The following is a 26133-nucleotide window of genomic DNA, read 5'->3' as shown; positions in this document are numbered from 1 at the left end:
TAGGGACAGAAGTCAAGAGTGAGAGCAGTGGAAATGAGTTATTTGAAAGGAGCATGTGGAGTCACATGGAGAGACAGACTGACATATGAGAAAGTGATGGAGTGGTGTGGTGTGGACGTGGATGTGATAGGAAGCATTAGGAGAAACACATTAAGGTTGTTTGGCCATGTGGAGAGGATTGAGAGTGAGAGACTGATGAGGGGAGTGTATCTGAGTGAGGTGAAGGGAGGGAGCTGGAGGGGGAGGCCGAGGATGAGATGGAGGGATGGAGTGGAGAGATGGGGGATGTGAGCTGGGAGCAGGGCAGTGAAATGGCGGCGGGAGACAGAGCAACTTGGAGGCGATTTGTTTGTGGCCACCCCTTATGGGATTAAGGCATCTGGCAATAGATGGATTGATAGTCTTGTATGTAGCTTAATGTTAAACAATAAAGTGAAAGCTATCATACATTGCCTGAGTCGTGTTTCGGTATTATATTTTTTGTGTTAATACCGACCATTTAATGCCAGATTTTACATTTATCATACAAACAATAAACCATCATCACTTTTATAACTCATATGACTCCAACTAGTATACTTGCCAAGTAAACTGATATGTAAGAAACTGACAGGGAATCTTCCTGACGGAGAATTGTCCCAGAACCTATGAGCTTCCTGCCTTCATGCTGGTTAGTTGAGTTTCATATCAAGAGTACAGTAATTGCCTTCCTCTTCTTCATTTTACCAGTAGCAGGAGAGACGAATGGGCATTTCTTAGACATAATGGATGCACAAAACACAACTTAGAGAGATATCCCAAAAAATGCTGGCAACACAGAACATTGTACAGTATGGTTTGTTTACACTAGCAATTGCGGGGCAGACTGGGAGATGCGACTGAGCGGGTCACTGCCAACATCATGTGAGTGTATCGTACCGCATATCATTAGCTCGGGAAAAAAATCAAAATTCAAATTTCAAAGTACAGTTTCTACCTTCGTAAGGTGAAAAATTTGAAAGTCGATCACTTATAAAACAGGGACCGCCTGTGTATGTAAGGAAAGTCAAACAAGGCAGTGGTGGTGGGGAAAGGAGGAAAAGGAGCTACATGTATAACCTTTCCATCAGGCATGCAAGGGAGGCATTAGTGAGGGAGGGAGGAGATGCAAAAACAACCCTTCTGCCAGGCACAGAAGAACCACTCTCACCAGGGAAGTGTTTGTGAGGTGGAGATAAGGGAAGGAGGCGTAAACTAGCCCTTCCATCACTCACAGAAAACCCAACTTCACTTGCCTGTGCCAGTGTAAATGTTGTCACCCCCAGCTGGTATGGGAATGGAAGGAGAGGAAAAGGAGAGACAGATGGAGGGTGGATGGGAAGGAGGGAGGAATGGAGGAAAGAATGGTGAAGGGAGGGAGGGAGGAATGGAGGAGAGATTGGTGTAGGGAAGGAGGGACAAATGGTAGAGAGAATGGTGTAGGGAGGAAGGGAAGGGAGGAAGGCAGACAGAGCAAGGGAAATTGGGAGATTTAAGTGAACCCAACTCTCTCAATTACCATGAAGTATTAAAAAGAATCATTCAAGGACAAGGTTGCAATAATATAAGTTTCCAAGTACAGTAAGACCCCACTATAACAGACTAATTGGGGCCCAAGCCACTCCAAAAAATGCGAAATTCCGATAAAAGCAACATCCGGACTTCCCCCTGCAAACTCAAACTTTTTCTGATATATCAGACAGTAGTCCAGATAGTATGAATGGTTTTTAAACTGTTTTGACTATCACTGCGGTACTGTACTATGATATAACTTCACCACAGTAATCAAATAGTATAATATATACAGTAATCACTCTAATATCCAGACGCCTAATATCCGAACATCCCCACTAACCAGACATAATCGTCCCGGGATCCAATATTCCCAAAATGGTCCGAAAACCCCCCCCCCCCAAAAAAAAAAAAAAAAATGAATTTTTCCCGCCCGTAATTTGAACTTGCTGCACGCAGCGCAGGAGAGCATTGTTGTGGCGCGTCATTCCTCCAACGTCCGATAGAGCGCCGCTGCATCCTCCCCACTTTCCGCCTATCTCGCTGCGAGTGCACGCTTGTCGTTATGGCTGCCCACGTGATCGCTTTTGTGGTGGTGCCTTACCTGCTGCAGGCACTCCTGCTGCTCTCGGGCCTCCTCTTAGTGTGTGTGATGATGGCCCCGCCACCTGAGAAAAGGAAGAGAGTGGTGTTGACTCTGGAGAAGAAATGGGAGATATTGGAGAAAGTAGATGCGGGGTGGTCTTCTTCCCGCATTCTTCGTGAGTTTAACCTGGCCCGGTCTACTTTGTTCGATATTAAGAGATCCCGAGACAAACTCATGCAGTACACGGCTGACTTCTCGTCGAGAAGCAAACGCAACATGGAGAGGAAGGTTATGTTTACCCCCAAGTTTGCAGAAATCGACCGATCCACGTTGATTTGGTATCGACAACAACATGCTGCTGGTGTGATGGTACGTGGAACGGAGCTGAAGGCTGCTGCTGAGAAGTTCACCAGGCTTCATGACGCCCTAGACTTCAAGGGATCCGAGGGTTGGCTCTTTGCGTTCAAGTTACGGCATGGCCTTACCAACCGTAAAGCTCATGGCGAAGCATTAGACGCTAACGAGGATGGAGTTGACGAGTTTCAGCACAAGGTGAAGGGCTTGATCAACAGGGAGGGCCTCACTCTCGGTCAGGTCTACAACGCCGACGAAACTGGCCTATTCTATCGCTCGCTGCCAACGAACACTCTAGCCGAGGAGACGGAGAAGCGTGTACCTGGCCACAAGCTCTCCAAGGAACGGATATCTGCTTTGTGTTGTGCCAATGCTAACGGCATGCACCGGCTTAAGCCCGTTGTTGTTGGCCGCGCAAAGCAGCCTTGGTGCCTTCGTGGGGTGATGGATGTCCTTCCTGTCGTCTGTTACCATTCTTTGAAGGCGTGGTTTACAGCTGTGCTTCAAAGACTGGTTCCACCGCCACTTCGTCAAGGAGGTCATCCATTACCAGACAAAGACGCTGGGAATCCCGCGCGACCAGGTAAAGGCCCTCCTTCTCCTCGACAATGCACCTGCCCACCCGTGCGACAAGGACTTGGTGGCTGAGAATGGCCGGATTAGGTGCATGTTTCTGCCACCTAATACGACTGCTCTCATCCAACCAATGGACCAAGGAGTGATCATGGCAACAAAGCGCCTATACCGCCGGAAGTTCCTGGACGAGGTGATGGTTGTTCTCAAGGACGAGGACGAGCGCAGGGAGGGACGGGACACACGAGGCAAGCGGACTTTGGAAAACCTTCGCCGCTACAACATCAAGTCTGCGCTGTACAACTGGGCTAGTGCGTGGAAGGAAGTCGCAGTGAAGACTCTGGAAAATGGTTGGTCTCGTCTGCTTCTCGGAACGGATGTGGAGTACGATTTTCTAGGCTTTGATGTGGATGACTTCCATGCACGGCTACGTACTCATGGCGACGATGTTCATGTGGACGATGTTCGTGAGTGGTTGGATGACAACGAGGGCGATCCTGGGTATCAGACGTTGTCTGATATCGAGATCGCGTCTTCAGTTGCAGGTGTCAGTACCGAACTTGAAGATTCCGACGAGGAAGGCGACGATGATGCGGACTCCTCTCAGCAGGACACTACTCCAGCCATCCCCAAGCTGAGCGCACTCCGGGAACATCTAGAGTTCGTCCTAGACTACCTGGAACACCCGGACTGCGACAGGGAGATGGGGCCCTTGGTACTCGTGGAGGAAGTGCGTGCTTTCAGGCAGCGCATCATCAATCGTCAGAATCGTCGTTCTTTGCGTCAATCAACCATTGACAGTTTTTTCAGGCCCGTGACCCCCACTGTGCCCAGCCCTGGCTCCACTCCGTTGCCTCCCCAAGACAGGCCCTCATGCTCCGAGCCACAGCCCAGCACATCAGCCACAGTGGAGTCACCGCTCGACGTGAGTTTGCGTCTATCTTCAGAGTCGTCTGCAGTGCGTACGCCATCACCACGACCCAGCGATGCACCCATAGGTCACCTGCCAGTGATACTCTCGGACTCTGACAGTGAATAAACAGCAAGAACTTCTCCACCACATGGGAATTTAGAGTGTTGTGTAGTGAAAAAAAACAGTGTGTTGTGTTAAGGATTTACAGTTGTGAGAGAAAAGACTCTATTGAAACAAAATTTAACGTAAATAGACTTGTTTGTTTTGGCTTTGGAAAATTATTAGAAGAATGGGAAAAGTTAAAGTGCAACACTTACCGGTAGTAAGTTACAATGGAGCATTAGTTAGACAAGAGTGCACACTGTGAAGAGAATGGTCTTCTGTGTGCGATTGACTAAGTTCAGTGCAAGACTTCAGGAACAGTGTACTGCAAGTGCTTCAGGAAATCCTTCTTACTGTCAGAGTCCGAGAGGAGGCGGTTATTCATTGAGGTGGCCATGGACTTGCTGTAAGTAGGCAGAATGTTTCATACTGTACTTTTTTCCATACTATACTTACCTCATTTCACACTAATGTCCTTTATTGGTGTGAATAGGGTGTTAGGAGCTATGCATGTGCAGTAGGAATGTGTTTTTCTGAGTTAGGCTAGGTTAGGGTCCATAAGTACCAGTCCAGGAGCCAGTCACCAGAATGTTTATTATTATATGAACCTACTTCTAAACCCTCATTTTATGTTTCTTTTGCATTTATTTCAGCCATTTATGTGCCTTATTGGTGTGATTTGGGTCTTAAATAGGTGCTATGCATGTCCAGAGGGAGTTGTATAGGTGTTTCTCTGAGTTAGGGTCCATAAGTACAAGTCCATAAGCTGGGGCCCAGTATCCGGACAGGACCACTATCCAGACCTACCTATGGCTCTATTACGTCGGATATTGGAGTGATTACTGTATAATAATACTGTACTGTACACTGACAAACATATCTTTTATTTGCCTTTATTGTGGTGAACATAGCTGAAGTGGTCAGGCAGTCCGGACTGCTTCTGGCTTTATCAGACTTTTTCCGATATATAGGAATTTAGTTTGGTAGCTCCTCGAGTCTGATAAAAGCGAATTCCGGCCTATTGAAGTCCGTTATATCGAGGTTTTACTGATAAACTCTCAGCTATCCGACATAATTCAGCCTAGATCTGCGCTGAATAACGTGAAACGCTGCCTGTTGTGTAGTACCTCCCTTTGGCTCAATATTTGGTGTCAAGCCAGATATTCCATTACTGTCCATCTCGACCCTATGTCCTAAAAACTTTCCCATGAGTAAAAGGTGAAAAGCAAGCCTAAAATACAATAAAGTGATGATACAGTACAGTAATACATTTATACAGCACCAGTTGGCTACCATTTACGAGCCGGTTGATACACATCGACGCCAGATATTGCATAGAACCGCTGGTTACATCCTGCTTTCATGCCGGATATTTCATAAATTTGCCGGATAGTGCTTTAATAGAGCCAAGCCAGTAGCGCCAGATATTGCAATGGGCTGGACATTGTGATGACGGATGATTGAAAGTTTACCGTAATGCCAGTGTGAATTCAGGAGTTACTGCTGCTTTGTGTTGTAGATGTAATCACAGTAAGGCACCAGGCTTTGTGGCATTCAGACTGGCGAAATCGCACTTTGGCGGCAGCCATCAAATATTCCCATGATTGCACATTCACAATTAAAAAACGCACTTTCACACCTTCCGGCAGCACAAGTTTTGGATTCTCACCTTGGCAATACCAACACCAACATTCAGTTTCAGTCTGTTTTCCACATGTGTTCAGTGTGTCCACAAATTGAGTGTTACCCAGTTACACTCTTGCGTCCTTGATTAGTAATTGATGGAAATATTCCATCTTGTGCATCAAGTGGAGGCGGAGGTGGACTGGGTTATAGTGGAAATGGTGTAAGAAGGCGTGAACCTGGCACAACAGGTGGTAAAGGAAAGGCCAGGTGTGACTACTGCAAGGGGGTGAAAAGATGCAGGTATGATGATGAGTTAAAAATAAAATCGTGACAGAAATGGAGAAGGATGCTTGTAACTCTGAAATACGCAAAATGTATATTGTGCCAGAGTCAACTGTGCATAGCATGAGAAAACAGCTGAGTGAACTTAAAGTCAATCTAGCCCTTCTGAAGAAGTATTTTGAACTAGGTGCCAGAGGTAGACAAGTGAAAACAGTGACTGAGAACAGCTTAGTTATGCTAGTGGTTGAACATTATTTGTTACAGTAGTTGAATAGGAGGACCTGGGAAGATGGTACTTTATGATTTAGTGTGTTAATAGCAGCATTTCAGGTAACTTTAGGATGTACTTAAAGTAGGAAATACATTAGGGGGGTGAGTTTTCTTATGGTCCCAGTTCCTGTTAGCATTTTTCCTGTAAGGTCAGTGCCCAGACTTTGACAGAATCAACTTTGGTGGCACTTTTCATGGTCCCTATTAGGCACAAAACCTGGTACCTTACTGTAACCTTTATTTTTGTTTTAAATTGTCTTACATAACATAATAGGTGAAAGATAGTGCACGTCAGGAACCACCCCTTTTTCCACAGTCAGCCCCGAACTTCAGCGGAACAAACACCCGCATCCTCAGCTTATTTGTGAATTAGTCCTGGAATAAATACATGAAGAAAAAAAAAAAAATTGCACATATAGAAAGCAAGGGGGAAAAAAGTGGCTGTGGAGTGTTGCCATAGTGTACAAGCTGTCATTGAGTCCAAAACTTTTCATAATTATCATCCATAAATAAACAGTAAACTAAGCATTCTGTGTGTTAAATATGCACACACATGGGGCATGGTGTGACTGAACCATGCCAAGTACATTGTTAGATTGTAAACAAAGTCAGCTGATTGCCTGCTAGCAAACATTAGGTGGTGGTGAAAGATTTGTATGGTTTATTCATGTATTTCCATTTTTAATTCTTTCTGACAAGAAGAGTATGTTTTCACCCCTGTTTGTTTGTCTGTTAGCAGGATTACTCAAAACCTAAGAGAGAGGTTTTGACCAAATTTGGTGGGTAGATGGCCCAAGTCCCAGGGAAAAATTGATTAACTTTTGGGACTGATCCGGTACTATTACAGATTCTGGATCCAGAAAACATTTTTTGTGGAACACTAGTCAGCGATGAGAAAACCTAACCCATCATGAAAAGTGGTTTGGAAATTACGTTGTCCTTATCAGAGAGATGCACTCCACTGGGTGTCCCTTTAGTTAATGATTTAATGGAAAATTGTTTTCACTCATAACTTTTTGGTGGATGTTGAATATGAATAATTAGCAAATTGAGTAGTTTTTTTTTTTGCCAGGCAGTCTCCTTTGTGTTACATAGCTTGTAGCTACGCATTTCACTCTTTTTTAATAAATAACAATACGAGTATACCCCAATTTAACGATGCAGTTGGTTAAGTAAAAACCCATTGCTAGGCCGGGTATCATATCTCGTGGTAGATTTAACATGTAAAGTACAGGGATGCATTTTTGAGCCATAGGTTTCCTCCCCAACCAAGTCCTAAACCCACCCAGATGAGTCCAAAAACCAAGTTTCTAGCTAGCCTAAACCCCCACATAGCTTTAAAACAAGTTAAACAAAGCCTAAAAGCAGTTTATAACTCAACTAAACCCAAAAATAAAATTTGAAAATCATCAAATATAAATCTGGAAAAAATCAGACTTGGTAAACTGTACCCCAAAATGACAATGTTCACCCTACCTATGACTAAAACACATTAATCTAAGTCTAAAAACAGTTTATAAATCATTCTAAACACAGAATTTATGTCTAAAATATCATCAAAATCGGTTTTTAAAAAATAAAAACCCATCATTAACCCCTTAACCCCTACACCGCGGGCATGTTTACCAATGTTTTGCATGTGCCGCGGGGTTATTCGGGCTCCGACAGACTCTCAAAAAATAATTGCCAAAAATCAGTTATTAGTCCTAGAATATTAAAATTATATATGCTTATGGCACATACCTTCAGCTTTCTCCTGGAATGTTTGTTGAGCCTTCGTCAGTTACCGTAGGACTTGTGGAGACCTCTGAAGTTGGGTAACGAAGTCTCCACTTTACACTTCCCGACAACCCGTAATATGATTACCACAGCCAGATATTAACACTATAAACACTACTCTATGATTTTCAAGTAGTTTGGGATCCATACTCCAAAAAAAAACCCACTGTGAAAGCAATGAAAATTATGAGTGCGTCTGACTGCCACACTTGCGCTAGTTCGCTCTTGGTACTCTGTCATTTATTATTCATAAAACCCCTCACACTTTATATTTCTATTACTATATAACACTTATATATATCTACAGTCATTATCCATAAGTTTCCTTCAGTAGTATTAGTTTATTGTCACTGTAGGGATTCAATTTCTTTCAGTAAAATACGTAGCATTCACTTTCTTGTCCTGTATACTGGCATTGAGAATGAATGTCACTTTCATCTTCACTCTCATAACTCATAGTATTCAGACATGCTATAGTGAAACTTTCACTTTCATTACTCCTAGGGTATATACTCGTATTCTTATAATACTACTCATTTACATTTCTATTTACGTTCTCTATTTTATTTACGTTATTTACATTTCTATTTTATTTACACTGTGTTATGCACTGTCACTTGAAGTAACTTATAAAACTATTTTCCATTGTTCACGTATATTTACATTCATTACTTTCACTTGCTGTTTACACATTATTTACACATTATTTACAATTCCACTTGCACTGTTTTACTCAATAGAAAGATCGTAGTCACTCTTTTATCAATTGTCAGCCCTTTACCTCTTTCCACACGAGGTTTAGTAGGGGGTAAAGGTCACAGGGCCCTTTGCATGGGGGTGAAAAAAGGCCCTGAAGTCAGCAAGAGGATGAGCCGTACCTCCTCTTCGGAAGATGAGAGAGAACTGATAAAGGAGGGCCGGCCCGGGTTGAGGCCTACTTAGGGGTTATTCAGTTCTACCAACATAGCTCCTGAAACAGCTATGTATTTCACTGAAATGATTGGCAGGAAATCTAGACAATACATTATAAATTAGGTAGTTCCAGGTGAATGTAAATATCACTTAGGCTTCTCCCTTCCCTCCTTATATGTATATTTATTACGAAAATAGATTATATGGCATATTTCAAGGGGAAAAAACAGCGAAAATTAGCGAACGAGTGCACGTGAGGTGTTGTCAGGTGATAATTAGCCAATTCCAGGTGTATGGCACTCTCACTTACCTTATTTCTTTCTTGTATATATTATTTGGTATAAGAATAGGGCATAGGGCTTATTTCAATGGATGAAATCAGTGAAAAATTCCAGGGAAGATTTACTTAGCGTAGCACGGCCGGGCAGGCGAGAGGAGAGTGTAATGGAGGGGGGGTAGGGAGGGGAGTCAAGAACGGGGAGAAATGGCTAAATTGTCAACAATGGATGGGAGTACAGATGAGATTAGGAGTGCTGACTAATGTTGGACATTGGCAGTACTGATAGATGATACAAGCCCCCACTTGGAAGCCCGGGTGAATTCAAAATAACACAGAATCACAAAAGCAACGCCCCGCGGTATGATCCCTTGCTCCCAAGCGTCACGAAAGTGACGCCCCGCGGTTAAGGGGTTAACCGCGGGCTTGTTTTGCTTTGACTTGTGGCTCCTGCGGGCATATTTGCGCTCCGACACTCTCTAAAAATATTTGCCAAAAATCAGTTATTAGTCCTAGAATATTAAAATCACACATGCTTATGGCACATACCTTCAGCTTTCTCCTGGGGTGTTTGTTGAGCCTTCGTTGAGTACTGTAGGACTTGTGGAGACCTCTGAAGTTGGGTAACGAAGTCTCCACTTTACACTTCCCGACAACCCGTAATATGATTACCACAGCATGATATTATGACTAGAAACACTATTCTATGATTTTCAACAGTTTGGAATCCATACTCCAAAAAAAAAAATCACTGAAAGCAATGAAAATCACGAGGGCGTATGACCTTCCCACTTGACATCGTTCGCCGCTGGTGTTCTGTCATTTATTATTCATAAAAACACTCACAGTTTATATTTCTATTACTATATAACACTTGTATACTGTATATCTACAGTCTTTATGCATAAGTTTCCTTCAGTAATAGTAGTTTATTATCACTGTAGGCATTCAATTACTTTTTCAGTAAAATACGTAGCATTCACTTTCTCGTCCTGTATACTAGCGTTGAGAGTGAATGTCACTTTCACCTTCACTCTCATAACTCATAGTATTCATACATGCTAGAGTGAAACTTTCACTTTCATCACTCCTAGTATATATACTCATATTCTTATAATAGTACTCATTTACATTTCTATTTACGTTCTCTATTTTATTTACATTATTTACATTTCTATTTTATTTACACTGTGTTAGACACTGTTGCTTGCAGTAACTTATAAAACGATTTTCCACTGTTCACTTATATTTACATTCATTGCTTTCACTTGCTGTTAACACATTACAGTATTTACACATTATTTACAATTCCACTTGCACTGTTTTACTCACCAGAAAGATCGTAGTCACTCTCTATCAATTGCCAGCCCTTTACCTCTTTCCACATGAGGTTTAGTAGGGGGTAGAGGTCACAGGGCCCTTTGCATGGGGCTAAAAAGCGGCGGAAGTTAGCAAGCATGAATCCAACGTACTTTCACCTTGAAAGACGACAGTAAACTGATACTTGTGGGCCGGGGTGGCCTGCCTAGGGAAAGTGCATTACTGCCAACGTCAGCCTCTTGAGAGCTGCTAATATATAGCTATGAAAAGATTGGCAGGAAATCTATACAATACATCATAAATAAGGTAGTTCCCGGTGAATGTAAATATCACTTGTGCTTCTCCCTTCCCTCCTTATATATTTTTTTATTATGAGAATAGATTATATGGCATATTTCAAGGGGAAATAAACAGTGAAAATTAGCAAACGAGTGCATGTGAGGTGTTGTCAGGTGATAATTAGCCAATTCCAGGTGTATGGCACTATCACTTACCTTATTTCTTTTTTGTATATATTATTTGGTATAAGAATAGGGCATAGGGCTTATTTCAATGGATGAAATCAGTGGAAAATTCCAGGGAAGATTTACTTAGCGTAGAATACAGTGTGATGGCCTACAATAATTAGGTAGTTCCAGGTGAATGTAAATATCACTTAGGCTTCTCCCTTCCTTTCTTATATATATTTTTATTATGAGAATAGATTATACGGCATATTTCAAGGGGAAATAAACAGTGAAAATTAGCGAACAAGTGCACGTGAGGTGTTGTCAGGATAATTAGCCAATTCCAGGTGTATGGCACAATCACTTACCTTATTTCTTTTTTGTATATATTATTTGGTATAAGAATAGGGCATAGGGCTTATTTCAATGGATGAAATCAGTGGAAAATTCCAGGGAAGATTTACTTAGCGTAGCATGGCCGGGCAGGCGAGAGGAGAGGGTAATGGAGGGGAGGTAGGGAGGGGAGTCAAGAACGGGGAGAAATGGCTAAATTGTCAACAATGGATGGTAGTACAGATGAGATTAGGAGTGCTGACTAATGTTGGACATTGGCAGTACTGATAGATGATACAAGCCACCACTTGAAAGCCCGGGCGAATTCAAAATAACACAGAATCACAAAAGTGACGCCCTGCGGTATGATCCCTTGCTCCCAAGTGTTACAAAAGTGATGCCCCGCGGTTAAGGGGTTAAACCGGAGTTTGGCCATCGTCAGGTGGGGTATGGTGGTATCTCTACCCTCATCACTAAGCCAGGGTATTGCATCAAGGGGTCTCATGTCTCATGGTATACATATATCTTAAACAAGCATTAAGTGGTTGGTTGGTTTGGAGGCGGTAGCTCAGTCAGTAGAGAGGTGGCCTGCAGTCCTACTGGACCCAGGTTCAAATCCCCGCCGGGGCAAAGAACAGTTAAGGATTTGAATGTAAGAAAAACGAATTACTGATCTACCAGAAGACCCGCTGACATGTCATAAAAATACCTTTGTTAATACCAATACACCAGTCCTGTATGAGACAGCCCTAGCATGTATTCAACATGGACGGTGGGTGTTAGCGCCGAAGTGGTGACATGTAGAGGTGTATGGTAGGTAGGACTACTGGGCCTTGGGAGCATGCTGTGAAGCCTATTCCCAGAGTCGGACACATTAAAAAAAAAGAAGATAAATAGCTTGGGTACAATTAGGTTAAAATGATTGATGGAATGGGGAAGTGAGTGATGAGTAGCCATTAACGACTCATAAGGACCAAGATATGACAGACCGTCGGTCCCATCTTTTGGAATAATATTACAATACTCCTTTTACAGGCATTACACATTTGTGAACTTCAGTAATTTACCATCTACCTATCTATTGCCAGATGCCTTAATCCCGTATGGGGTGGCCACAAACAAATCGCCTCCACTTCGCCCTGTCCCCTGCCATTTCACTGCCTTGATTTCAACTCATATCCCCCCTCTCTCATATACCTCTCCACTCCATTCCTCCATCTCATCCTTGGCCTCCCCCTTCCTCTCCCCCCCCTTCCACCTCACTCACATACACTCTCCTTATCAGTCTCTCACCCTCCATCCTCTCCACATGGCCAAACCACCTCAGTATGTTCCTCCTAACGCTTCCTAACACGTCCACATCCACACCACAACGCTCCTTTATATCCTCATTTGTCAGCCTGTCTCTCCATGTGACTCCACATGCTCCTTCCAAATAACTCATTTCCACTGCTCTCACTCTTGACTTCTGTCCTTCCAACAGCGTCCAAGCTTCACTTCCATACGTTAGAGTTGGTATCACAATACTGTCATGTAGTAACTTTTTCACTTCCCTGCTCACTTCTCTGTTTCTTATCACTGCTTTCAAGGACCCAGCAACCTTTCTTCCTTACTGTACCCTTTCAAGCACTTCATCCTCCAAACCTCCATCCTTACTCATCACACTCCCCAAGTACTTAAACGTACTCACATTTTCCATTTCCTCACCATCCAGCCTCACTGTACATTCACTGACTTCACCTTTCTCAAAGACCATCACTTTCCTCTTCTCTACATTCACCTTTTACAAGGGGTGTTATATCTTATTTCTTGCACATGCTGGGGGCCTTCTGTACTTTGTTATATCAGCATTTACTTAACAAGCAGATTTCCGGGAACTTCAGGGCCTCCATGTTCTTACATAAATATCATTGTAGCATGTCATTTACATGTGTCAAAAACATAACAGGGATCATACAAGTAACTCAGTCCTTCTGGCATGTCAATGCATTTTCTGCTACATCACCAATTTTTTGGCATTGGATGGTCCGGTACCTCTTTTAATTCAAACAGAATCACGAGAGGACGCCTGAAATTCCCACACCCACTAGACTAGTTTACCAGGTGGCCACAGATGGCATTGAGTGTAACACATGCTCACTTGGTTTACTTACATTGCATGCCTTGGTTGTGATTTGTGTATTTTGCCTATTTCATATTTTATTTACATTTTTGCTAACCCTAACTATGGCTTCTGAGAAAGATGCTAATGTCAGTGGTGGTGTCAAGCTTAAATGCCAATATATTTCAATACACTCAAACCTCCTTGATCTTGGTTAATTAGTCTGCCAGACTACTGCAATGATGAAACCCCTCTGTAACCAAATATAGCAGTAAATGGAAATGAATATTAATTGGTTCAGGGCCCGCAAGTTTACACTTACTTTTTTGCCTAATACCCGAATAATAACCCCTAAAAAGACTTGGGAGACTGGATCAGCAGTGTTTACACTGATTGTGCTGCTCTCATTTGTAAACCAGACAACCCTTTTCTCTCATATTTTTCTCTCATTTCTAACTTTGTGATCCAGCATTGTTATCAATGTATTTTGTCAGTGAATACGATATTCTTACAGTCAGCCATGCCTAACCATCAATTTCTGCTCTTGTGAATGAGACATTTCAAAAAAATTTTCCTTCGTGTAGTTAAGTTTACCCATCAGTACTGTATTGTTACTTCAGAAATATTCTCAACTACAACCACAGTTGAACCAAAAGCTTATTTCCACTGTATGTATCTACTGAGGGCACTTTATCAGTGAGTGTGGAGTGCATAAAGCTTTATTACGTTTCTGGGTTGTATACTGTACGTGTAGAAGCCAGTCACCATTTCTATAGTAACCAATATGTAGCCTCCCATTAATATACTGCTCTGTCTGCCTGTATTTTCATGTATATTTTCACTTACTGTCTGGTCAGAATGGTGTGTTAGCTGCTGTTTGGGGAATTTAATGCAATAAAACATTTTTATTATGCAAAATACAACAGTAAAGTAGGGTAGTGTTGTATATACTTTTTGCTGTTGTTGTTGTCATTTTGTTTTTGTTTTTGTTTTTGTTCTCCTTTACCATGAGTAAACAACACCAGTGCCCTTGCTACAGTAGGTCTGTAGCAAAAAGCGCACAAACACTGAAGTGCGCCTACTGCAGTGAGTGGGTTCATATAGCTTGTGAAAATTTGGATGCAGGCGACTATCCATTTATGAAGAAGAGCCACCAGCTGGGCTTTTGCTGGCTGTGTAGCCAATGTGTTGCACCAGCGGGCGAGGTCTTGGCTGGTGGAGGAAGTAGTGTAACCAAGAGGGAGTTTGGAGATAAAGTTATTGGCCTGATCTTTCAGGCAATTAGAGATGTTTCAAACAGGTTGGAGACACTAGAGACCAAGGTCTCATCACCTATGGGAGTCACTCAAGATCGGTCCAAGTCATTTGCTGATGCTGTTCGCGGGGGCAGGGAAGGATCTGCCTGGGGGCGTGATTGAGATCAGTGCTCATGGCCAGAAAAAAGCCATTCATAGTCAGCATGTACTGACTGTGAAACCAATGAGTGGTGCTGATGCCCTGACAAATCAGATGGGACCAGAAGACATCAGAGGTGTCATTCATTCATTCATTCATTGCCAGACGCCATGTATCGCAGACGGGGTGGCCAATGGCTTAGAGTTAATTGTTTTACAGGGAGGGGCACTAATCCTCCACCAACCCCACTGTACTTAACTCAATACTGGTTGATACCTGCCTTAAGACCAAGGCTGGTGGGCTGGTAATGAAGTTTCCTTCAGCTGAGGCCAAAGATGAAGCAACTGGGGTGCTGAGTGATCATTTTGGCTCTGGGGGCACTTTTTGCATATCAGAGTCAAAGAAAATGTTGCCTAAAATGACCGTGACAGGCCTTTCCTCTTCCTTGGGTGACTCTGATATCATCCCAAACATTCTGAGCAAAAACAATGAAATTAAGATGCTCGTTGATCAAGGTTGTACCCTCAACCTTCTCTTCACAAGTACAAGGAATGACACCAAAACTGCTGTCTCGAAGTTGTCACCAGAGGTGAGATCCTCCATTGTAGAACAGGGCAGTTACATCTATGTGGATCTTACAAGATGCCACGCTTTTGACAGATTTTGGGTTGCACAGTGTCATCACTGTCAGGGTTTTGGTCATACATCTAAGAGATGTTCTAGGAAAAATGATGAACCTAAATGTGTCTTTTGTGCTGGAACCCATAAATCTAAGGATTGTAGTAACAGAAATTCTCTCAAATGCATCAACTGCTCCTCTTTAAGACATCAAGATGCTAATTCAGTTTCACTGTTGGTTGCCCATTTTGCATCAGGAAGAGACTGTCCAATTATGATTTCTCATAGGAATAGATTGATTGAAAACACCAATTTTGACCATTCAAAAAACTGACTATGTCTCTCTTGAACCAGTTAAGGATGGGTCTTTTAAATATTCATTCTATCCATAATAAGATAGACTATATTAATGAAACTCTAAATCAGCTCGAGCTTGACATTTTGTGCTTGACTGAAACCTGGTTGTATGTATCTGATATTGATATTATTTGTAATGCTTTGCCTAAGACACATTCTATTATTAGTATTCCCAGGCCTGCTGTTGACTATCCAGGAGGAGGCATAGCACTCATCTACTCGGCAGCACTTGCAAATGTTTCTCTCATTGCCACAGGCCTGACCCCATCTTTATTTGAATTTATTTGAATTTATTTACCACGTTGAGTACACCGCTTCCCGTCCGATCAGCAAAGTTAAGCAACGTTGGGTCTGGTTAGTACTTGGATGGGTGACCGCCTGGGAACACCAGATGCTGTTGGCATAACGTTCTCCCTACGTGTCAAGTGGGGTTGGTGGAGGATTAGTGCCCCTGCCTGTAAAACAATTAACTCTAAGCCCTTGGCCACCCCGTCTGGGATACATGGCATCTGGCAATGAATGAATTAATAAATTTACGTCAGAATACCTTTAGAATTGCAATTGTCTATCGACCAGGTCATCCGGGCACAGATCGAGGTTTTATGGAGGAGTTTGGGCAGTTTCTTGAAAGGTTTTCTCCTAAATCTGGAGGACTTCTTGTTTGTGGTGATTTCAGTTGTTGGGTTGACAGTCCAGAGTCAAAACCATTTTCTTCAGAATTCCTTGAGTTGATCACCCAGAACAATTTTTTCAATCATGTGAGTAATCCAACTCGTGTCTCAGGACATGTCCTTGACTTGATCTTGTCCCCTGTTGGTTGCAGGCGTATATCAGATGTGGAGGTTGACTCATTTGACCCCCTCATCTCTGATCATGCTCTAATCACTCTTAGTTTTGATGTCCCGAAATCCCCTTCATATGAAAAGGTCATCAGGTTCAGAAATTGCAGGAATGTTGACTGCCAGTTGATGAGTCTTGTAATTGATCAGCATTTAAACTACTGTACATTGATTCTTCAAATTTTTCTTCTGATGAATTGATTGACATCTACAACAACGAGCTTAGGTCAGTTTTTGACCATTATTGTCCTGAGGTAGTAAAAACAATCACTGTACGTGATAATTCTCTGTGGTATGGGCCATCCATTAATTCTTTGTGTAGACAACGTAGAAAGGCAGAACGTGAGTGGCACTTGCAACGGACCGAAGTAACTCATTTGCGATATGTTTTCGCGAGAAGATCAGTTGTTCACACTGTGAAAGCCCAAAAGGCTAGGTATTATCAAAATAAAGTTGATTCATGTGGTGGTGATAAAAAAAACTGTCTGCAGTTGTGAACAATTTGATTGGTCAGAGGAATGTAGTTGTTAAACCAACTTCTGTATCTGATACCCAATTGGCTTCTGATTTTGCTTCATTTTTTACAAGTAAGATATCTCTTATAAGAAGTGATTTAGACAGCAGTTCTGCTAGTGAAGCGTACTCAGTTGACTTCCAGCCAAGGTGCACCGGTGATCATTTGCTTTCAACATTTCATCCGCTGGATATAAACAAAGTCAAATGTTACATCAGAGAACTTATTAAAACATTTTGCTCACTCGATCCGTGTAACATGTCACAACTGCCTGATGTGTATGAGCACCCTGCAGACTTTATCTGCAACATAATAAATAGATGCTTCTTAGAAAGTAATTTTGTGCAGTCTGAGAAACATGGTTTGTTTAGGCCTCTAATTAAGAAACCTGGCCTTGATGTCGAGAGCATGACAAATTATCGTCCCGTCTCTAACCTGTCTTTTTTATCCAAGATTATTGAGCGGGCCATACTCGATCAACCCGTACCACTACTGGAACACAGCAGAGTTGTTCTTGTTGTTTAATCAGCATACAGAAAATACCATTCAACTGAAACTGCACTAACAAGGATTCATAGTGACTTGCTGGCAAACACTTGTAGTGGCATGTCCTTTCTCCTAGTTCTGTTGGATCTGTCTGCAGCTTTTGATACAGTAGATCATAAACTATTGTTGGATGATCTGTATTTTTATGGCATTCGTGATAGTGCCCTTTTGCTCCATAAGTCGTATCTGTCGGACAGATCTCAGAGAGTGGTTGTTGATTACGCTACCTCTGATTCTGCTCCCCTTCTGTTTGGAGTCCCTCAAGGATCAGTTTTGGGTCCAGTTCTCTTTACTGTCTACACAAGTAGTTTATCATCTTTAGTTGATGCTCACAATGTGTCCTATTATTTTTATGCTGATGACACCCAGCTTTATGTTAAGATGTCAGATATCGATGATACTAAGACAAAGCTTAAATCTGTAATGTCTGATACTAAGATTTGGATGGCTAAGAGGAAACTTAAGCTGAATGATGGTAAAACTGAGATTATCATTATCAGGTGAAACAGAAGGGGTGATGACACTGATAATGCCCTGGCTTTGAACATTGGCATGTCACAGCTTCATCCAGTCAGTTCTGTTCAAAATCTGGGTTTTTATTTTAATTCAAAGTTAAATTACAAAGAACATACTAATCAAGTTATTAGAGAGTGTAACTTGCATATCACAAATCTGTACTCTGTGAGAAAATTCCTGAATAGACAGTGCCTCTTAACATTGGTCCATGCCGTGGTCTTGTCTCGTGTTGATTATTGTAATTCACTGTGGATTGGTCTTCCAAATAATATACTAACAAAAGTTCAGTCTGTGTTGAACAGGGCAACACAGCTTATCTTTGGTCCCCCCCCGAGAACCTCGACTACCCCATTTCTGATTGAGTTGCATTAGTTACCAGTAAAGGCTAGAATTGAATTTAAACTGTGTCTTATTATATTCAAGCTTCTTTAGTTTGGTGAACCAAAGTATCTTGCTGAATTGTTAAAACTTCCATTGGCACGCCCGGGTGTGATGTTATGCAGTGAAGATGATTCCTTGCATCTTGACGAGCCGGGAGCCATTCACCAGTCATCTTTCTCTGATCTTTCTTTTGTGTATAGAGCCCCTAGATTATATAACAGATTGCCGTTGTCCAGAAGACAACTCTCTTCTGTTGAATCCTTTAAGAGACAGCTGAAAGCCTTTTTTTTTTTCAAAATGCTATGACCTGGAGAGAGGTACTATGATGGTTGATTATAAGGTTTAATTATTGCCTTTTTCATATACATATGATGTAGTTTGTATTATATACGAGAGATGTCACAATTCTTGTAATTGCAAAAATAACGTATGTTTGTTGAGCGCTAGTGAATTCCCAAAGGAAGAACTGGTGCTTTTGAGAAACAAAAGGCCAGGTTATTATTATTATTATTATTATTATTATTATTATTATTAACCCTTTAACCGCGGTCATTGTTTTGACCTGACTGGCCCCCCCCCCCCCGGTGGTTCCAGTCAAAATGTAAACAAACTTTAAACCTTTATAACTCTGCACAGAATAAATCTAGAGCAAAAAATAAGATACCATTAGAAAGTACTAACCTTCGGCTTTGCAATGATGTAGGTTTCATGATTTCGTTGACTATCACTGCATGGGCAGTGCCATTAGAAGTGAGCGATCTAAAATCACTATTTTTCGCTCACACACCATTACCAAATGCCAACCTCATTCTTATAATAATACTATAAACATACTGTATATGAACACTGCACATACGATAAACACCCACTCTGTGTTCACTGAGGCAGGTAAAAGGCACTGTAATTGCCCGCACTTCACTGCCACATCAGCGGTGTTGTCACTCACACAGCTGGACAGATACTGATGCGTGTTTGGTCAGTGGTGGGAGGTGGGGGCCCGGGGGTCGGCTGAAGTGAAAGAAGTTAATAGCTACTCTCCCTTGAAACAATTGGCGCGCAGAAAAAACGCGCGGTATTCAAAATATTCACAAACATTCGAGAATGACACCCGCGGTTTGGTCCAGTTTTTGCAATGTCATTCTGGGATGACACCCGCGGTTAAAGGGTTAAGGTAGAACTGTTGAAAAAACTGGACCATGGTGTTCCCATATGGAAATTGTGACATGTTATGATAATGGTTCATCAACTGTTTACGATATAAAGAAGCAAAAGAAAAAAATAGTGAAATTCTCTGCAGACAGTGATTTGAAGAAGCAAATGAACATTAGAAAAATTATGAAAGGTAGTGAGAGCACTGAACATGGTGATGATGGAATGGTTTTGACAGCCTTGGGGTAATGGAATTGACTTGTCACATAGCATGATAGTGAACCAGGCTTATATGTTCCATAAAAAAGCTAAATTAGAACATGAATGTGGTTACTCTGAAGGATAGTGGGTCAGAGGTGTACATTTGAATTATTATACACAAACACCGTTGGTCATTGTTGAATTATTATGTGACATGTGTGACCTCCATTAATCCAGCAAAATGGTTCATCCAGCAAGGCTCTGGAACCAAGGGTGCCAGAAAATTGGTGGTGTACCTGTATTAGAAACATAAATGGGGTAACATTGAACCTGAAGCACTCCAGTTGTGCTTCCGCTAAAAATACTTGTCTCTTACAACTGTTGTCTCCTTTGTCTTCCCACCAAATAGTTCTCCATCCAATTCAACAGTTTCCCATTTGCTTCTCAAGCAGTTTTCAGTTTCCATAGCAGTCATTTTTTTGGCACCTTTGAAATACCTTTTTCAAAGCCAAGTAGACACAGTCTACCCAGTCCTCCATTTCTTGTATAATACAGTATACAGGTTTCTCCTGTTACCAACAAGGGTTACATTCTTAAGATGCCGTCATTATGCAAAACCCAATGGTACCCATTTTCTGGTGAATCAATCTATCTATCTATAGCCCGACGCCCTAATCCCGCAAAGGGTGGCCAAGGACAAAATGCCTCCAAGTCGCTCTGTCACCCACCGTTTGACTGCCCTCCCCACAACTCACTCCCTCCTCCCTTATATACCTCTCAACTCCATCCCTCCAACTCATCCTCGGTCTCCCCCTCCCTCTCCCTCCCTCCACTTCACCTACATACACCATCTTAGTTGGTCTTTCATTCTCCATTCTCTCCACATGTCCAAACTACCTCAGTATATTTCTCCTAATTTTCTCAATCACATCCATGTCCACCCCACAATGTTCTTTTACTTCTTCATTCATCAACCTGTCCCTCCATGTCATTCCACATATAATCATTGTATAATTCTTACACAACCACTCATATGTTATGACAACTTGATTTTAATGACTAAAAATGTCTTTCTATCTATCTGTTGCCAGACACCTTAATCCGGTAAAGGGTGGCCACAAACATATCGCCTCCATGTTGCCCTGTCCCTCGCCATTTCATTGCCCTGCTCCCAGCTCACACCCTCCTCTCTCATACACCTCTCCACTCCATCCTTCCATCTCATCCTTGGCTTCCCCCTCCCTCTCCCCCCCTCCACCTCACTCACATACACTCTCCTCATCAGTCTCTCATTCTCCATCCTCTCCACATGGCCAAACCACCTCAGTGTATTTCTCTTGATGCATCCTATCACATCCACATCCACACCACAACGCTTCTTCACTTCTTTATTTGTCAGTCTGTCTCTCCTTGTGACTCCACATGCTCCTCCCAAATAACTCATTTTCACTGCTCTCACTCTTGACTTCTGTCCCTGCAACAAGATCCAAGCTTCACATCCATGCGTTAGAGTTGGTATCACACTACTGTCATGTAGTAACTTTTTCACTTTCATTCTCACTTCTCTGTTTCTTATCTATCTATCTATAGCTCGACGCCCTAATCCCGCAAAGGGTGGCCGCAGACAAAACGCCTCCAAGTCACACTGTCACCCACCATTTGACTACCCTCCCCCCAACTCACCCCCCCCTCCCTCATATACCTCTCAACTCCATCCCTCCACCTCATCCTCGGTCTGCCTCTCCCTCTCCCTCCCTCCACCTCGCCCACATACACCCTCTTAGTCAGTCTTTCATTCTCCATTCTCTTCACATGTCCAAACCACCTCAGTGTATTTCTCCTAATCTTCCCAACCACATCCACATCCACCCCACAGTGTTCCTTCACTTCTTCATTCATCAACCTGTTCCTCCACGTCACTCCACATCCTCCTCTCAAGTAACTCATTTCCACTGCTCTCACTCTTGACTTGTTCCCCTCTTGCAAGGTCCATGCCTCGCTTCCATACATCAGGGTAGAGATCACAATACTATCATGCAGTGACTTCTTAACTTCCATACTCACCTCCCTATTTCTCATCACTGCTTTCAGTGTACCAACAACCTTCCTTCCCTGCTGTACCCTTTCACGCACTTCATCCCCCAAAGTTCCATCCTTACTCATCACACTACCCAAGTACTTGAATGCACTCACATTCTCCATATCCTGACCATCCAACCTCACTGCACACTCTGTGACTTCATTCCTCTCAAACACCATAACTTTACTCTTGTTTACATTAACTTTCAGATTCCTCCTCCTACACACTGTCCCAAATTCATTCACCAAACCTTGCAACTCCCATTCATCTTCACTCAACAGTACTGTATCATCAGCAAACAGCAATAAAGAACCAGCAACCATTCTTCCTTGTTGTATCCTTTCAAGCACTTCACCCTCTAAACTTCCATCCTTACTCATCACACTACCCAAGTACTTAAACGCACTCACATTTTCCATTTCCTCCTCATCGAGCCCCACTGTACATTCGTTGACTTCACTTCTCTCGAAGACCATAACTTTACTCTTCCCTACATTCTCCTTTAGATTCCGTTTCTTACACATTCTCCCAGACTCATCCACTAAGCCTTGCAGCTCCCCTTCATCTTCACTTAACAACACAGTGTCATCTGCAAACAACAGTACAGGTAGTTTCCAAACACTGCACTCTCTCACTAGGGCCACTCCAACGTCCACTGCCCTACCTTGTATCTCTTTTATAATCCCATCCATATACAGATTGAACAACCATGGACACATGACACATCCTTGTTTCAATCCAACCTTCAAACAGAAAAATTCACTCAGTTCACTATCCACATGCACTGCAGCCTTGGCATCGTCATACATACTCTTCACAGCCTTCAACATCTTCTTTTTGACTCCATATAATTTTAATACTTTCCACAATCCTTGTCTATCCACCCTGTCATATGCTTTCTCCAAATCTATGATGGCTCCATACAAATTCTTTCCCTTCTCTAGAAACTTTTCTACTAAAGACTTAAGAATGAATATTGGATCTACACAACCTCTTCCACTACAGAAACCTCCCTGTTCTTCTCCAAATAATTCATCTGTTATTTTCCTAACTCTGTCAGTATGTATCCTACCATATACTTTCCCTATTTACACTAAGAAGACCAATGCCCCTATGATTACCACACACTTCTTTTTCTTCCTTTTCCTTTGTACAGGGGAATAATTATACCTGACTTCCAATCCTCTGGGACTCGACCTTCCTCCCAGGCCAGTCTGCACATCTTCCACATCCATTCTACTACTATCTCTACCCCATGCTTCAGCATTTCGCGACACACTCCATCAGTTCCTGGGGTTTTCCCCATTTTAACTTTCTTAATTGCTTCCATAACTTCCATCCCACTGATTTCTTCCTCTTTTCTCACATCTCTTCTTCTCCCAGCCATTCATACTTGCATTACTCTCATTCTCTATGTTCAGCAATTCCTTAAAGTGTTCTCTCCACCGGCTCACTTTTTTTCCCTTCTCCACTAGTAATCTACCATTTTTGTCTTACACTTCCCTCTTAACTTCTCTGGCTTCCTGTATAACTCTCTTCGCCTCTTTCCAGAATATTTTCTTACATTCTCTCCACTTTACACTCAAGTTCCTTCCAAATTCCTCATCCACTCTCTTTCTCTCTCTTACTAATCTTTTCACCTCTCCCTTCCTCTCTACATATAACTCTCTCTTCCATCTCTCAGCTTCTTTCATGCCCCTATTTCTCATCCACTTACTACAGTACAATCCCAGTTAACCGGGTGGCATGGGGAATTTACCTTCCCGGTTACAGATTTTTCCCATATTTCTGATATTCAAATCAAGTCTGTACAAAGGCAATAATTCTCAATGCAGTAAATACAATTCAGGTACTCACCACTCACATCAAGGGCCATCCTAAGAGATTCCACCTGAAAAACAGCCTCATAAACACACACCATGGTCATAATGCACATGCATGCAATGCCTAGCAGTACTGCAAAATGCACAACTCATTTCTGTTAACTACCGAATTATTCGGTGTATGTATTGTCTTAATAGAAATTGAAAAATAAATAAAATCTTGAAATTTATTGGTGAACTGATGTTATGACTGCATTGTAGAATTATTACGACACCTGTGCCCCCACCTGAGCTTTGTTTACGGTCCCGGCCCCGACTGACTGCAGACTGCCACCATTCCACCCCTCACCCACCTGTCAGCTGTTTTGCACCATTCTGTTAACTACCGAAGTACAGTATTCATTGTATGTATTGTACTCATACAAATGGAAAAATAAAGAAATAAAATCTTAAACATTTATTATGAACTGATGTTAAGACTGCACTGTATAATAATCACGACACCTGTGCCCCCACATGAGCATTGTTTATGGTCCCGGCCCCGACTGTATTTCTTCCCCACCTGACCGCCACCATTCCACCCCTCACCCGCCAATCAGCTGTTTTGCACAAAATAAAATAAATGATGAACAAAGTGCAAGCAAGCATTTTTTTTTTTTTTTTCTTCCAACAAAGTAAACATTCATTCCTATTAACATTTTTTTTTTTTCAACTCTGCCAGTGCATATGCATTCTAAGATGAATTAATATGGTGCAAGTTGGAGTCGGTCAGTTAGGAAGAAAAACACACCGGCGTTTGCCGTTTGATGATTTGCTCTCCTGAGGTGTCTGGTTTACGAATTCCATGCCTGTCTTTGAGACGAGTTAACCATCCAATACTGAAATCACATTCGATTTCTATATTCATTTTACTGTGAAACTCTCTTGGTTTTTCTTGTATAAGAGGACCAGAAATACGTGCTCCCTTAGATCTTGCTAAGCAAAACCACTGTTACGATGAAGAGTATGCCTTTTTTTCAATGGACTTACTTGTTTCTCTTTTCATGAAAATTTAATTGAGCTTGGATTCTTGGGTCTTGATATCATAAATCATTGAATTTCCTACACTATATGTAGTCATCAGTTTTATAATGTTCTCCTTTTTCAAGTCTATTGCATATGTCCAGCTTCTGTTTCAAGGTAAGCACGACATGCTTACATTTAGTTTGCTCTTTAGGCATTTTGGAGTGTAGAAATACTGTCTATCAGAGCAACACAACAGCAAGAGAGCTTGTTTACTGTCTGGTGTTAAAAAGCAGACCGGTGATTTATAGAGAGTGTGGAGGATGACTGAATTCAAGTAGGGGAAACAGGAGGAGAGGAGGGGTGGTTAAAAGGATTTACTAGGGATTTACATTAGCCGGAAATGCCTTCACCTCACTTTGTCCGACTTCACCCAGCCTCGCAAGACACGATAAAACGGCGGTTTGGCGGTCCATTCAAATTGCCATACGGTTATAACTTACTGACACATTCACCAACCCTTGAATTTTCCCGTTTTTCTGAGTATTTTGTTTGTCTGGATACCAGATAGCAGGGATTGTACTGTATATGCTTTCTACTTTTGTACCACAGCCTCTCTCACCTCATCATTCTACCATGCTGTTCCTTGCATCCCCTTTCGTCTTCTCTTTCATAAATACCATTCCACCATAGGCCAGTCTCATCTACATTGAATACTTACTCAGCGACAGACACTAAGAATATTGTTATTTAATAAAAGTGAGAGTGAGATGTGTTGATGGAAATGAGTCAGGCTGAAAGCAGGCAACTAGATATGTAAATAACAACGGAGAGATTGGTGCTGTGTGTGTTTACATATCAACATAACCATTTTATTATTTTTCACAGGAGATATAGACATTAAGAATATTATTTTATATATTATCCCTTTGGTGTGTATGGATGCTTTGCAAATTTCATGCACTTGTTACCATTTGACGCAGGCTGCGTCAGCGCACATTTCAACCGCTCCTTATCATTCGACGCTGGTTGCATCGAATGAAATGGCCCCTGTTTTTTTGGCAATGGAATGGTTTTGCATCTATTTCTGGGCGAGAACAAAACATTACTTGTGTCTCCGTGTATTCCTTTCTGTGCTTAACCCACTCCACACCCAGCATCGCCCCACTGCCCCAGTCAGTGTGCTACGAGTCTTGCTCGAGTGTAAGATAATTTCCTTTTGCACATTGTAAAATCAGCCCTAATTGACCTACAGAAATTCTTTGTACACCAAAATGAAGCCATATAAATTCCCTATAGCTTATTCTC

At 42.1% G+C, this 26133-nt stretch overlaps 1 protein-coding gene and 1 pseudogene across 1 annotated transcript in view; both read left to right on the top strand.

Moving 5' to 3' along the window:
• Positions 1-26133, top strand: part of Hecw (Hecw ubiquitin protein ligase) — a 288203-nt gene that overhangs the window by 154405 nt on the left and 107665 nt on the right. The window lies entirely within an intron of this gene.
• On the top strand, positions 16059-16177 carry LOC145415233 (5S ribosomal RNA; annotated as a pseudogene).

Source organism: Coenobita brevimanus, chromosome 101 (genome assembly GCF_032717465.1).
Source record: "Coenobita brevimanus isolate Jiangsu-jjx chromosome 101, ASM3271746v2, whole genome shotgun sequence".
Taxonomy (NCBI): domain Eukaryota; kingdom Metazoa; phylum Arthropoda; class Malacostraca; order Decapoda; family Coenobitidae; genus Coenobita; species Coenobita brevimanus.
Note: the sequence above shows the minus strand (reverse complement) of the source record. Positions and strands in the feature narration are given on the sequence as shown.